Raw genomic sequence first — 15,347 nt, forward strand, 5'->3', positions numbered from 1 at the left:
GAAATAGGTAAAAAGGGAATGTGGAATTAATATATAGTTATTATTAAAATTGCCTTATAAATTAGTTAAGTCCCCGGGAGGTGCAGAACGGGCATCATTATTCTAAGGCAGTCTCAAGGGCCTTGGTGCATCCTGTGTTTGCTCCGTGGGAATGCCCCCCCGAGTAGGGAGGGGAGAGCGCTGGCTCTGTAGTTTAAGGATAAAACACCTGCTCACACTGAAAGAAGTGACAACTAGCAACCAGACTATAGAAATTCCATAAAGAACTCTCCTTCCCTAGTTACTGAAGTTTCTGGGCAGGCTGGCGCTTTGAGGCATCGCCGAGCTTGTTCTCTGCCCAAGGCGAGGAAGGCCAGGAAAGGCAGCGGACTGTCCTGGGCTACAAGTGTTTGTGTAGCTCCTGGCGCCCTGGGGACCCCCGGTCGTCCCAGAACTAGGTGGGCGGAAAGAACTCCCTTGAACCGTCGGCCCCCGCGACACCGTGCTGCAGGGCCTGGGGGGCTGACACCGTGCACCAGCGCCGCTGCAGGCCAGTGCGGTGGGCGGTGGGCACCCAGGTGCCCCCGAAGGTGAGGGCCTGGGCCTCGGGCAGCGTCAGGGCTGCTGTCTCCAGGCTGCTTGTGCTGGGAGCCCCGGCTTCCCGCCCCTGCCCCTGCCCCTGCCGTGCAGCAGTGCATCTCACTGGGGGGCCCAGAAGCTGCGAACCGAAGTCCCCTCAGATCCGAGCTGTGTGCTGAATCGGAGTTCTTTCCTGGCATCTGGCGAACCTCGTGTCATCTACGGTCTAGGTGATGTGCCCTGTGCAGATTTGCTGCATCCGTTTCCGGTGGCAGGCTTGCTTCTGCCGAGCAGACCAGGCCCCTGGGCAGAGAAGCTTCCTTCTGTTCCTGGGGGGGCATAGAGAGCACCAGAGGCTGGTCGCCTTCGTTCCCTCCTTGCAGGCTGTTTGGCCCCATCCTGTCTCTTGCTCCCCACACTCCAGTGGAAGCCCAGGCCGGTGGTGTTTCCCCGAGGGGCGGGCGGCCTGCTGAGGGCAGCGGCCGTGGTGCGGTGCGGGGAGGGGGGCTGTTCACCCAGGCCCTGGCATCCCCGGTGCCCCTGCAGGACGCGTATCTCTTTCGGCAGACAGGGGGGTCTCCTCGCAATCTGACTCCAGAGAAGGAAGTCAAGTGGGCCTTTGAAGCAGGGCTGAGCTGGCGTTGGGGTGTCTTGGATCCACACCCCGCACCAAGGAGCCTTGCCTACCCAGCTGCGGTCCCGCCAACCAGACTCAAGGCTGCTGCAGGCGGGGTGCACGGGCGACCCCTTGTGGCAGCTTCGTGGAGTCGTCCCGGATCACCGCCGTGTGGGTTGTGTCCCCTGGACCCAGCGTCCTAAAAGGCCTTTGGGGGCGGGGGAGGGGGAGTGAGTGCAGTGGGGGGCAAGACTGGTGCAGGGCAGCTGGTCTTTCCTCTCTTCCAAAAAACATTTTCAAAATGAAACAGCTTTTTCTGATAAAAAGATACTACGTGTTCCAACAGGAAATTCGGGCAGCACAGAACATTATAAACCAGGTATAAAAAACCCCCGGTGATACAGAGGTTCACTAACCCCCGTTGCTGTGGCAGACGTGCTCCGGTCTCTCCAGGGGCGCAGACAGACGGACTTTGATCTGCTGGGATCACACTAGGCTGACTTTGTTCCTCCTCCGGTGTCAAGTGGACAGGTCTTCTGTCTCTGAGCTAGAGCTACACACTGCGGCTGTGGGGCCCCCCCATAATCCGCTCACGCCCGTCCCATCATGAGCAGCATCGCAGTGACCCACCTTACCCTTCCATCCCTTGAGTGTGTAACTGGTAATCTCTTTGGGGTAAATTCCTGCAAATGGAATTGCTGGAGGATATTGTGATGCACAAAGCTGACCTGCCCTCTAGAACGCTCTCTCCCTCATAGCTGTCCATGATGTTTGCGTCCACTGAGGACACACTACGTGCTTCCTAGGAATTTTCTCATTTAATACCTATGAGGTGAAGGGTGGCACCCTTTGCACTTCATAGGACCCATAAAGGCTTTCAGAAACTGGCCTGTGATCCCACAGCAGACAGATGGGCCTTGGAGGAGCCAGGCAGCCTCGAGAACCCGTGCTGTCTGCCACTGAGCTGGGCGCGCACACACAGGTGCACACACCCATGAGTGCCTGTCCCCACCCCGGCCCCAGAGTTGACTATGTTGCCTTTATCATTTTTGATCTTTACCAACTGATAAGGGAAAAGTAATAACCTTTATTTGCACTACTTTGATTACTGGTGAGGTTGAAGTTCTCTTGCCGGTGCTTCTCTGGCATTTGCCTTTGTGGCTTGTCTGTCCTTGGCTGGGACATCCGTGGTCAATCTGCTGATCTCCGAGAGCATTTCGTACTAGGGCTCTCCATGTTACTGTTCTGTTTGTCAAAACATTCTTCTCAGTTTGATGCACACTTTAAAGTGTCAAGTTCATCCTTCCCTGTACAGCTGATGCCTTTTGCATACTCACCTAGGGCACTTCTGCTGCTTCAAGACAGTTCAACTGCTTGCTCTGTCTTCTTTTATCTTTATGATTTTCTTTAAAAAATGTTCTGTACAGTTATGAAATATTTCCCCATCGGTATATATAGTGTGACAAATCCACATATCCATATGGTTTTGTTTTTTACGTTTAGCATTTTGGTTTCCCTAAAATGCATTTATGAGTGATGAGTAAGCACAGACACTGGCCTCTTTGCCTCCCATGGAATGACGCATTGACCCACCGTCTTTAGAATCACATCTTTACCTCCCTGACTTAAAATTTCTACTTTTACCACATTCTAAACTCCTCTGTGTGTCAGCATAGGATAGCCATTGCTGCACTAACAACAAAAACCAAAATATCAGTGGCTGAGCACAGTGGATGTTCATTTCTGGCCCAGGTTGTGGTCTGAGGCTGGCCCCATGGCTGTCCTCCTCCTCCAGTGTCGGGGCTGCTTCTGCCGCCTGACGCCTCTGTCCCCGTTGAGAGGGGAGGGAGAAAGCGGGGAGAGCTCACATTCACTCTTAAAAGCATTGCCTGGAAGCGGCACACGTCACTTCTGCTAATACTCCCTTTGTCGAGAGCCAGTCCCACGGTCCCACTGACTACAGGGAGACAGGTGAGCACACAGCCAGGTCTCCACCCAGGGCGCCTCCAGGGCAGCTGGAGGTAAGGCCACGTGTATTTGTGTGTGTTCTGTTTGGAACATTGGGCGTGTTCAGGCCAACCGTCCCTGCCACCTGTTATCCTTTCCTCAGATGTTTACTGAGGACCTACTGTGTGCTCATCACTGTACCCAGCTTTGGGTACAGGGTGCCTTGGGCCTGTGTCTACGACTTCCCTTCGAGTCCAGTAGGGAAAAAGGGCACAGCCATGTGCAAGAGTAATAGCCATGAAGGGTGTGTGTGTTAGGGGGGCAAGAGGGAGGAGAGAGGAAAGGGCTCACCTAGGAAGGACTTTTGATGGTGAGAGAGAGGGGAGGCCACTGAGAGCCTCCTGTAGCCACCACCTCCGGGGTGGGCAGGTAGGCCATGAGGGGACCTGGTTCAAGGCCAGCAGAGCAGCCAGGTGGACTCGAGGGAGCACCGAGGAGGGTCTGCAGCAGCCCTGGTGCAAGGGGAGCCCACGGGTGCTGGCAGTGAGGGCAGGGCCTGAAACAGCGCCGGGGGCACCCAGCATGGCAGACGGGGAAGCGCACCTTCACAGGTGACCCCCTCTGCCCCCCACCTGCAGGTTCTCATCGCCCCTGTAAGCTTTCTGAATTTTGATGGGTGGTTTGGTTGTTTGCGTGGGTCACCCTGGTGAGGTGCTTCGCAGCATGCACAAGGAGGGGATGGAGAAGCCACGGGACTTTTCTGCCTCGGGGCTGGACAAGAGAAGGGGACACCCAGACCCTTACCACCCAGCCGGTGCTTCTGCCTGGGAGCGTGACTCTTACAGCCGGGAGCCAGGAGAGCACTTCCAGGCCAGGCAGTTCACCAGAAATAGATCGCCGTCTGCCAGGAAGAGGGCAAAGACTACCTTTGTTCCACAGCTCTTTGCAACAGGACTTCACACACGGAAAAATTCCTGCTAGTTGTCTGCTGGCTTTGGTTAGCAGTATTAGTACCATAAAGAAAGAATATTTAACTTTGCATCAGTAGGCGAAGAATAATTAAAATGTAATTAAAAGCATGAATTCTTCTAATTATTGGCCTCATATAATGTGTATTTAAAAACAAGGCATCTGTTAAAGCTTTCTTTTGAATCTATCCAGAAACCAAGAGAGGGTAGCACTTTAATTAAAAATGGATTATTCCAAAAACCGTTTAATCACCCTGTCATCACAGGACTTAGACCTTATTAATTAGCTATTGATAAATAGGTTTAAGTTACCAAAAATTGTAATTCATGGGGGTGGGAGGAGTACTTTTAGGAACTGCCCTGTATCTGTAGGAAGTCAGCAGGGGAAAGGCTCAGAGTAGGAGAGTGAGTTCTTAAATCGCCTCATGTGGTCCCTGCGAAACCAGGACGGACATCCTGCAACGGGTTAAGGAGCGCCTGTGACTGTCCCCCAGCCACCTCCTACCTGGGTGGCCCGAGCCAGCGCCGAGGCCCCAGGGACCCTGGAAAGTGGAGCCCACTGCCCCGTGGTCACCCCACCCCTGCCCCATACCTGGAGAGCCCCCCTACTAGCAGCGCCTCCTCTTTTCAGGGCTGATCTTGCTACAGGGGCAGCGTGGGTGCTTTCCCCATTTATCATCTTAAGTGGATGAAGACTTTCAAAGTGATGAATAGCATTGCTGTTGTTCCTTCAGCCAAGTGTGTCTAAAATAACGTTTGGAGTTGTGAGCGGGGACGCGAAGGCTCGTTAGGAGAGGTCTTTGGCAGCCCACGTTAAGTAGCCAATATGCTGCCATAAAATGCAAGGACGTGCAGGGTGGAAAGGGCTGTTTCCATCAAGGGCCCGCCCAGGCCTGCTGAACGGGGTCTGGGCCTCCCTTCTGTTACTGGTTGTCCTTCGAGTGGGCTTTGTGGCTCCCGGGGAGCCAAGAGGACACATTGTGTCTTAGGTACCTGGGGTGGTGCTCACCTGGTGAGGCAGCCGTGGTTCTTGCTTCTTGTAGGTGGCTGGGATCCTGGGCTGCAATGACACAGCTCCCCTGGGTCCTCCAGCCTGGCAGTGGCCCCGGCCTCTGGCTGCACACTGACCACCCCCCAGACACACACCGCTGGTGACTGGTTCCCTATATTCCGTGTCCTCTGCTTAAAATACCTAGAATGGTTTGCATGTATGCATCTGGGCCCGACTGGTGTCAGAGCCTTGAGCAGAGGGCAGTTGGGAGGGAAGATGTGGACGTGAGACCTGGAAGGTGACTCGGTCAGAAGAGGGGAGCCCCATTGGGCTGGCCAGAGCTGGAGCCGGGATGGGGAGAGCCAGCCAGTACTTCAGACCGCCACTTATGAGAGGCATTGACATAAAACGGTGCTTTCCAGAGAAAGTTATATCTGAAACAGCCAATTTGTGAAATACTTTAAGGTTAGGAGGCTGAGAAAGAAATGAGGCCGAGAAAGAAATTTGTTGTTTGGAAACAGAGTAGCACTGGGTTCTGTAGAAACAAGACAGACACCCTAGAGGAGTTCAAAAAGCGTAGCCCTCTCTTCCTCTAGAAGGGGTGACGGGGGACCCTGCCCCGACTGCACCGACTGGAATCCAGGACCCTCATCCTCTGCAGGTTGGTGTTCAGGAAGCACCCTTGTGGTGGAAGGTTCCAAGCTTTGCTTGTGGGGAAAATTTGAGGAGTGGGGCCTCGGAGGACACCCCAGGCGGGGTGGGGCGGCCATAGGCACCCGAGGTGCTCTACACCCATGGTCCCGTGTGGGCATGTGAGAGAATCCTTGCCCTCAACAAGCTCCGTCTAAGTGACCTGGCTCTACGATGCGCTATTAAACAAAGGATTATGGAAACGTTGCCAAGTAAGGCTCCAGCCAGGATTCAGGCCAAAGGGAAGCCCTTCCTTGTCTCCACTCGGTGGCAGAGCCAGAGCGGCGTGGCAAGAACTTGGCACCTGCTTGTCCGAGGCCCTTAGCGGCCAGATTTCCTGGAGGTGGCATTGTTCCCCCGAGACCCCTCGGCACTCCAGCTGCCAAGGACGGAGGGGCCCCTTTGGCCTGTGCCCTGAGGGTCCGTCCACACTGGCCCGGCGTCCAAGGCCGCTGAGCCAGGGCCAGGAACAGCGGCGGGAGGGTCGCACGTACAGGACGGAGTCTGGGTTCTGTTTAAGCCCCTCCCACCAGCTGCTTTCCATAGACAGGCAGGTGCTCTCTGGAGGCAGGGAGCTTCTGGACCAGTGTACTCCACCTGGAGCTGAAAACAGGTTTTCCTCCGGCGAAGCCTCAGAGCAGAATCAGCTAGCACCAGTCACGTGACACCCTCACACCCTCTGCCAAACCCTCGTCCCACTTGTAGTATCATTTGCTTAATAGTTTCTTTACTTTTTCCCCCCTTAAACATCCTTTAAAAGAAAGCTTGAGATCCCTGTCGTGAATGAAACTCAGTATAATTTGCTGCAAATGGAATGGAACACTTTAAAATAAATACCTAATGTATAAAAGATGTTTATCAGTGTACCCCATAATGTCATCTCGTGGACTTCCGTCATGCCTTGGGAACTAGCTGAAGGAGAGCCCCCACTCCCGTAGCTCTTCCAGAAGGCTCCCCACATGACGATTTACTTCTCCTGCACTTTCCTGGGAAGGGGAAGAAGGGGTGCAGGCCTCCCTGGGAGGGAAAGTAGCCTCTGGATTGTGTTGAACAAGAATCATCTCCCTCCGCTCCTCCCTGGTCATACGTTGATCCTCCATGGGTGATTCCTAGGGTGACCTGGTGCATTTTTAAAAGGTGAGTGGGGGACGCAGTTCAGTTTGGGGCCAAGAAGGCTATGACCACTGACATCAGCCCATTTGGGGCTGGTGAGATTGGGTCAGATGTGAGCAGATGTTGATCCTGGATTAAGGCACGTTGTTGGCAGCGGCACCTGTGTTTGCACAGCTCCTCCAGAGCCTCCCAAAGCTGGGGCCCTGTCACTCCTTCAAGAGTGTCAGCCCCCAAGGGGTCTGGATTCACAGACCTAGAATTTTCCACTTGAGCCGCGTGCTGCAGGCTCCGGGGTTTGTCTTCCTGCATATTGTCATCATTCTGGGCACCAGGCAGTCCCGTCCTAGTCCGTGGCTCCTGCCCCTGCTGCCCTGCCCTTCTTCCAGGGAATCCGCAAAGGAGGTCCTGCGGAGGGTCAGAATGGGCCAGCTGCTTGCTGCCCCGATGGTGGTCAGAACCACTAGCTGGTGTCCATCATATATAAATCCCAGAAAGATCAATAAGAGAAAGATGAACACTCATTTTTCTAAAAAAGGAACAAGCCACTCAGAAAGGAAGAAACATGAGGACATAAACATGTAAACTTGCCAGTTAATCCGTGAAACAAGAAAATACTGCTGTGATTTGCCTACCAGACAGGCCCCATGATGCACTGCTCAGGACTCTGAGAATCCTTATGAACCTTTTTTGGGGTCTGTTTGGCAGAACAGGCCCTGAGACTCAAAACGTGCACATGTAATTCTCCTTCTAGGAATTTAGTCCAAAGACAGGGAAAGGCATATGGCCACGGGTGTCCATCGTAACATGGAGGTGGAAGCAACCTAGATATCCAACAGCGCGAAATTGGTGAAGTAAATTATAGGCTGTGGTCCTGCCCACACAACCATTTACTATTCAGTCACTCAACAGAAATGTACTGAGAGGCGTCGGTGGGCCAGGCACTATTCTGGGCCCTGGGGACACTGGAGTGAGCAAAATAGACAAACCCCCAGCCTAATGGAGATGAGATAGGGTGGGTGGATGGATGGATGAAAGTCATATAGGGAGGGCTCTATCCAGGGAGCTCAGGACAGGGTCCCTGAGAAGGGGGTGTTGGAGGAGAGTCCTGAGGGAGAGAGCAAGCTACGGATCTCTGGGACAGACATTCCAGGCGGAGAGAATGGGGCTCCTCTGGTGGCCCTGTGGTGGGAGCTCGCCCAGCGTTCCCCGGAGCAGCAGGGAGGCAGTTGGAGAAGACGAGAGGAGGCAGGGAAATGGGGTGGGGGGGGGAGGTTGGCACACGCTACTCCCAGGAAGCCAGGACTCTGTGATCCTTCTTAGATCATAAAAGGAGCCCTCTGTAGGGGATGAGGGCCGAAGCGATGTCCCCATCGACCTGCAAGAGAAGAAGGTGGCCTGCACCAGGGTGAGGGGAAAGTAGATTCTGGACAGAGTGGCAGCTGGAAGAATAACCATAGTCTAGACGTGTAGACGTGTGTCTATAGAAATGCTGTTGCTTTAGCGAGAACCTTCCCTAAAATGTGCCAGCCCCGGTCCAGGACTGGGCGGGGGTGGGGGGGAGGGCACTTCTCAGCTCACTTGGGACCCCTGCACAGGTGCGAAGTGGGAGGAGTTACAGGCCAGGGAATAAGCTGATAAGCTGCCTGGGAAGACTGGCCTTACCTGCTGCAGCCAAACCGATGCAAAATCCAGTGACACAGCACTTCAGCCCCCGGAGCGTGCTCAGCGGAGGTGCGTGCACGCCGCCCCCGAAGCCCCGACGGCAGGGTCCGCGGCAGCTCTGTGGGCGACAGCTGCCGTCCGGAAACGGCCGGGACGCTCAGCAGCAGGAGAGCGAGCCAGGGGGACGCTGCCAACCAAGAGAACGAGCAAGGACAGCTCCCCGCCCCCCGGGTGGGCCTCGTGGGCGCCAGCGGCAGAGGAAGCCGGACAGGGAGGGCGTGTGGTTTGGTTCCGTTTACGTAGAGGTCACAAGGAGGCAGAAGTACCATGGGGTGTTGGAAGCCAGGCCGCCCGCAGGCGGGAGGCTGCCTGGGAGGGACCCCGGGTGCTGGGTGCCGGGTGCAGGGTGCCGGGCGCGGGGTGCCGGGCGTGGGGCGTGCTCACCGGGACAGGCCACTGTGCTGGGGCCCTGCGACTGTAGTCAGATCTCGGTCAGAAAGCGGCTTAGAAAAAGGTCTTGTTATTTTAATAGACAGCTAATTACTGCTTTTAAAAACCTGTGTTTATGCATTTTAAAAACGTGCCTGGAAAGATGTTCAGCAACATACTTGATAGAGGTTATCTCGGGGGAATAAGATTATGGGTGAGGTTTTTGGTTTTTTTTCCCCCCTTTGTGTAGAGAATTTCTGAAATCTTTTCCACGTATATATGCTCTGTGCTTATTAGCAGTCTGGCGCGGCCAGGGCTTTATCCGGTAACTGATACTGAAGAACTCAGAAATTCAACGTAATCAAGCATGTCAAGAATAAAGAGGAATATTTGTTAATTGAATGTCACGTTATGTCCTCAGTTATGCTTAATACAAGATAGGCAATTTAGAATTCCCAATTATCCAATTAAAATGCTAATTATCTCGTACCTCGATAATGCTGCTCTTGGGGAGAGAGTGAGTGGCTTCTCTCTGGTGCTCCCCGCCCTCCTGCCGTGACCCTGTCTCTGCTGCTGCCCTTGCCTCTGGTTGGCGGGTTCTCCCCCCAACCCTGCGGGGCCTCTGCGTTCCACGGGCCCGCCCGGGGCCCCATCCCGGCATGGCCCGCGTGGCCTGGGATGGGGCACGGTTGCCGTGCACAGCTGTGAGGCCCTGGCACTGGCAGGTGTGTAACACGCTCCATCCACCACTAGCGTTCACAGAACACGACACCTTGCCCTGCGAGGCAGGTGCTGTCCTGGTGCGCCCACCCCCGACGGGCCTGAGGCTTGGGGCGCATCAGTGTCAGAAACCGTGCAGGGACGCCGAGCTCAAGCACAGATTCAGCGGGCTCCCTGCCCACAGCTCCGAGCTGCAGGTTCCTCCGCCCCCCGCCCCTCCGCCCACCCCACCCAAGGATTGTTGAAAATGCTGGAGGCCGCTGGAGGCTGTTGGGTTTCCCTTATGGGCTGGTTTTTGTGGGAGGTCCTGGATGGGAAGGTGTCTTTGTCCCCACCCGGGGAGCATTCGGGCAGAAGGGGCTGCTGGTGGTGGAGACGGGCACTGCGGCCACTACACAGGGTCTGTGTCCCTGGAGGTGCCGGGTCTTGCAGGCTGTGCCGTGAGCTCCGATCTTATTAATAATGCATGTCTGCGTTTGGTCCAAAACAGTCCCTTCTTGGCAACAAACTGTGTGAAGGCTACTTGCTCATTTAAAACACCCTCGAGGGCAGCCCGGGTGGCTCAGCAGTTTAGTGCCACCTTCGGCCCAGGGCGTGATCCTGGAGTCCTGGGATCGAGTCCCGTGTCGGGCTCCCTGCAGGGAGGCTGCTTCTCCCTCTGCCTGTGTCTCTGCCTCTCTCTTTCTCTGTGTCTCTCATGAATAGATAGATAAAATCTTTTAAAAATAAATAAATAAATAAAATAAAATAAAATAAAATAAAATAAAATAAAATAAAATCAAACACCCTCGAGCCTCAGTGGGGGTCCCCTAGCCTGTTCTGTGTCCTTCCTCACTGGGAGGCCTGCGGGAGGAGAAGGGCTTGGTTCACCACCGCAAGGTCCAAAGGCCCACGGGGAGCTCCGTGACAGAGCCCAGGCTCTCCCGGGGTGCATGGCAGCGATGACCAGGGAGGGATGGGGGCCCTTCAGGTGCTTTCTGATGCCATCTGATCACCCGAGAAGAAATGAATGGAGCAAGCATCCACCCTTCCCTAGAAGAACAAAAATAATGTGGTATGTGCTTCCGGTTCTCTGGGAAAGCTGCTCTCCTCCTGCTGACTCCCCGCAGAAACCCCTCCTGTGGGTGGGATCCCACTCCTCTCTGGCTGCTGCCTCCACATCCAGGAAAACACTCTACTCACCCCCAGGTGTATCTCAGGGCTCCTCTCTGGGCAACCGTGGTTTTCTTGCTATCAAGGCTCTTCTTTTAGTAAGTACATAGGCCTTCAGACGTCCGATATGTACTTGTGGTCATTTGTGCCCCCAAATATAAGAGTAAATAAACAGGATAAACGTGAATCAGAAGTAACCCAGTGCCGTGCTGGCCCTGACACCTCGTGATTCACCTCCACTCCCTCCTTTCTCCTCACTCGAGGCCCTGGCACTTCCCTCGGGAGGCGACACTTCCGGATGCATGGGTGGGAGGAGGCAGCTGAGATGCCCCGTGTCGGGAACCCCGTGTGCGTCCGCCCTGAGGAGGGCGCACATGTCCCCCCCGCGTGTGGGGCTGGAGGGCGCCCATGGAGAGCCTGGCCGTGCTGGAGCGTGCGGACGCCGGGGTCCTGGCCACGGAGGGATTCTGTTTGGCTTCACGGGAATGGCCAAGGGATTGTTGGTCGAAGCCCAGCCTCCTTTCCTGCCTTTGGCGCGGGGTCCTGGCTGTGTGCACTCCCTCGGAGGCCCCTGAATGACGACAGTGGTGACGCCTCACGTGGCCTGTACATAATGCCCAGAGCATGCCAGACACTGTCGCATGTACTTCATGTGTCTTATATCACGTAAGTGACAAAGCAGCTCTGTGAGAAGTCCCGTTATCCCATGTTACAGGCAAGGAAACTGAGGCACGGACAGGCCACACAGCTGGCAAGTGGCAGAGCTAGGGTTTGGCTTCGGTGTCAGTGCTGAGTGGTGCCCCCGGAGGCTCGGTGTGTGGCCCAGGCAAGGACTACAGGACACGCAGAGGCTGGAGAAGCCACAGGCCGGAGTGCATGAGGGCAGCCTCAGGAGCCTGCCTCTGCAAGGAGAGAACTCAGGGCACCCTCCTGGGCCCGGGAGGACCCCGCACACGCGAACCCTGCCTCCTAACGCTCCCTCTCCTGGACCTGCAGCTCAGCCGAGTGGCCTGCCCACCTTCCCTTCCACATCCCCATTCCTGGCTCGGCCTCCGGGGAGCCTCTGTGCATCAGGGCCCTGCCAGGAGGGGCCGATTGGGCCCCTGCTCCCCTCCCTGGCCGGCCCGTCTGCCGGTGCTCACGCTTGTGCTGAGAGCTCGCGGACACTGGCCGCCCAGGGCAGCCCTTCGGCCGTTACCGTGGGCAGCTAATGCATTTTTATGGGGCTGTGGCTATCTCCTCATCGGGTGATAAACCTCGGAGGGCAGGAGCTGGGCCGTGTGCCCAGCTCGGCTCCGTGGCCTGGATTTGCGGGCCCCGGGGGAGGCCCACAGTGCTGTCCCTGGAGACCCTGTTCCTGCAGATCCGGGCCTCAGCATCTGCTCTCCCTGCCCCATTCGTCATCTCTGGGCGCTGACAAATGGGCCTGCCCCTCCGTCGCTGCAGTAGCCCCATCCACCTCGTTATTCACAGCACAGACTCTCCCAGGTTACCGACAGGTTGTCACTGATGCCTGGATACAAAGCATTCTCCACTCGTGTCTCGCTTGGGAGAAATTCATAGGCAAGGAGTATAAATTTGTAGTTAGAAGAATGGCCACGCTGGGGGAGCTTCAGGGACCATAGAGCGGCCGGCGTGTGTGGGAGCCCTGCTTGGCTCTGCACATCAGGAGGCCCCTCCTGGTGCCGGGCCCTGTGCCTGGTGCCTGGTCGGGTGCCCCCCACCCCATGCTCCATGCAGGTGGGTAGGAGGGAGGGAGCAGGGCGGTTAGGACCAGCAGGACACGGGTTCACAGGCCGGGGCCCCAGATCTCTGGCTACAAGCCCTGCTGCCTGGCTTCTTGTCCCCACCTGCATATGAATAGACTGGTCGCTTCCAGAAGTTCCGTTGTGGTTCTTCACAACATCTGCCTGTTGTGTTTTGATGCTCTGTGGTTCCGTGTCAATTATCTCATAGGTGCATGTGGTTTCTACCTGGCAGTCATGTTAGCAGAAGTCCTTGTGGTGGTGGGGGGCCCCCCCTGCTGCTTGCTGTGGCAGATGACTCCTGTGGACTGATTTTGAACTGTGAGTTCGTCTTCAGCGTGAGGGTGTGTGTACACACGCACGCACACATATGGACCTTGCCTGGCCTGGGCAGAGGCAGAGGCTGCCCGGTTGGCTTTGCATCGCTCCTCCCGGGGGCTCCGGTACCACCAGTCAGCACCCAGCTATCTGCTCATTTCTTGGCGTGGGAGTTTTCCAGACCTTGCAGGCAGTTCACCCTGCAACCTGAACCCCCACGGAGGACGGACCTACACCCTGAGCTCTGAGGGAGGGCCGGGACTTTATTTTTCCCCAGAGCCCGGGCAGGCTTCCGGAGGGCCTGTTTCGACGCTGGCAAAGTGGCTCCAAGTCGGCCCCGTGCTGAGGGTGCATCCCTGGAAGTAGGGGTGGGGTCTCGGCTCTCTTCTGCTGCTGCCTGCGTCCTGGAGGCCTTGTCACTGTCCCCATGTGTCAGCATCAGCCGAGGCCTCCAGCTCCCCCAGCCTGGCAGCTCCCGTCTTCCTTCTTGCCCCACGAACGTGGCTCCGCGTGTTACCTTTTCCGTAGCACCTCTGAGTGCAGGAGGTGGGACGGTTCCTGGCCACGTACTCTGCCGTTGACTCCCTGCAGCTCCGGAGGGACCGATGGGTGGCTTACAGCCGAGTTGAGCTGGGACTTGAGTCAGCCAGCAGGTTAGACCCTGGTTAGGAGTCCCCCTCATCCGGGCCACAGTGTGCCTGCCGTATTTTCCATAAAGTTCGAGAGGGCCCTCGTTAACTGCCCTTCCATTGCCGCCTTGGCCTATGAGCTGTGTGGTGGGAACCGTCTGTCCCCTGTTCGCTGAGCGCTGACCGAGCTCCACGGGAGCTGCATGTCACCCGTGTGGCCCCAGTTTGCAGCATGCACTGCTCAGCAACCTCCCGACCCTTGAAAATCAGAAATGTGTGGGACTCACATCTCTGCCTGGGCCCCCTGACCGTTGCATTTGTCCACAGCCCTGGCCCGAGGGCCCAGACACGGGGACCGCCGAGGCATGGGAGCAGAAAACGTGGGCCTGGGTGTTACCTATTACTGCCACCAAAGCTCCCGTTGGTCCTCATGTCATGTCAGAAAAGTTAATTTAAACCAAGATTAGATGCCGAAGTCCAATTTGAAGAACTTCAAGTCATTTTCAGCTCGAGTGACTTTTCGGCTTATGGCGTGTCTCCTCCTCCTGTGGCAGGAGCTACCCCGGTGCCGGGCTGCAGTCTGCAGGTGAAAACTGGGTCAGCCTTTGCTCAGTCTGGTGCTTCTCGAAGCTGTGCCTCTTACCCGAAAGTGCTTTTTTCTTAAATGGAAGCCAGGGCGTGCAGTGAAGGCTGTTTCTCCCGAGTGGGTGACGCGGCAGGGAAATGCCAGCCGCTGAGAACGGTGCAGGGGAGGGAAGCCTCCCACCCACCCCGTGTCCTCAGGCCGCTGTAGAACGTTCCAGTTAGTCGTCCCCCTGCCTCTCCTTCCTAACGCCCGCACTTCCCACAGCCTGCAGGTGTCAGCCTGTCCCCCGTCCCAGGAGAGGCCCCCTCGCCCGGCGTCCATGTAGCCCCAAGATCTGCTTCTGCCCAGGCACAGTTGCGACATGATCTGTGGCATGTCCTCCCCTCACCGTGGGCTCGCTGTGTGGAGGGAGTCCTGGTGTCCGAAGCCCTGGAATCTAGGCTGGGGGCCCAGGCGGTGCAGAGCTGGTGTCCAGAGCCACCTGCCGGGGCCTGGTGCAGGAAGGCTTGCCCCATGAGGGAACGTGCTGGGCCATAGCCACTTTCAGGGGCTGTGATGTGGCCTCTCCGCCCCCATGGTCGCTGGGACACAGGTGGAAGTTGGTGGCGGCCACCAGAGTGCTCCTGCTGCAAGCATAGGGCACGCTGACAAGGGGGAGTGTGTGCCCTTCCTCACCCCCCTGGCAGTTCCTGAAATCCTTTATGTTGGAGAAATAGTTTGCTCGTAGGTACCCAATTATCCTGGGAGGTTGGTGAAGCAAGGCTGAAAGCCAGTTGAATGTAGCACAGCCGTTCCTGCATGACAACTACTTAAATACCCAATCATAACAATTATACATAATTGGTGTTTACAGCGCCTGGAAGATTAGACTCCTCCAGACGGACGTTCCCCAGAGCAGGCCTAGAGCGTGCAGGGTAGGATTGCCACTCAGCGTGCCCACGGGCGGCCTTGGTGTGCTGGGGATGGGGACAGCGGCACGGGCCTGAGGTTAATGTGTGGGTGGGGTCCCCGGCACCTGTTTCTCAGCCAGGGCTCCTGGGGGGCGGGGCCTGGAGAGGCTGAGCTGCTTGAGCACAGAGCCCCCACCCCCGGGTCCTAGGGTTTATGATGGGGATGGGCAGGGTCACAGCCTCCCCGGAGCTCGTGGTAGCATGCCCACTGCCCCCCTCGCCCCCGAGGATTCAGCTCCTGATGTGGTGTTGCTGCGGCTGGTCTGGCCCATC

At 56.6% G+C, this 15,347-nt stretch overlaps 1 protein-coding gene across 2 annotated transcripts in view; it reads left to right on the forward strand.

Moving 5' to 3' along the window:
• PEPD (peptidase D) overlaps positions 1–15,347 on the forward strand; it is a 109,644-nt gene that overhangs the window by 71,790 nt on the left and 22,507 nt on the right. The gene's annotated exons all lie outside the window — the stretch shown is intronic.

The sequence above is a fragment of the Canis lupus genome, chromosome 1 (assembly GCF_003254725.2).
Source record: "Canis lupus dingo isolate Sandy chromosome 1, ASM325472v2, whole genome shotgun sequence".
NCBI lineage: Eukaryota > Metazoa > Chordata > Mammalia > Carnivora > Canidae > Canis > Canis lupus.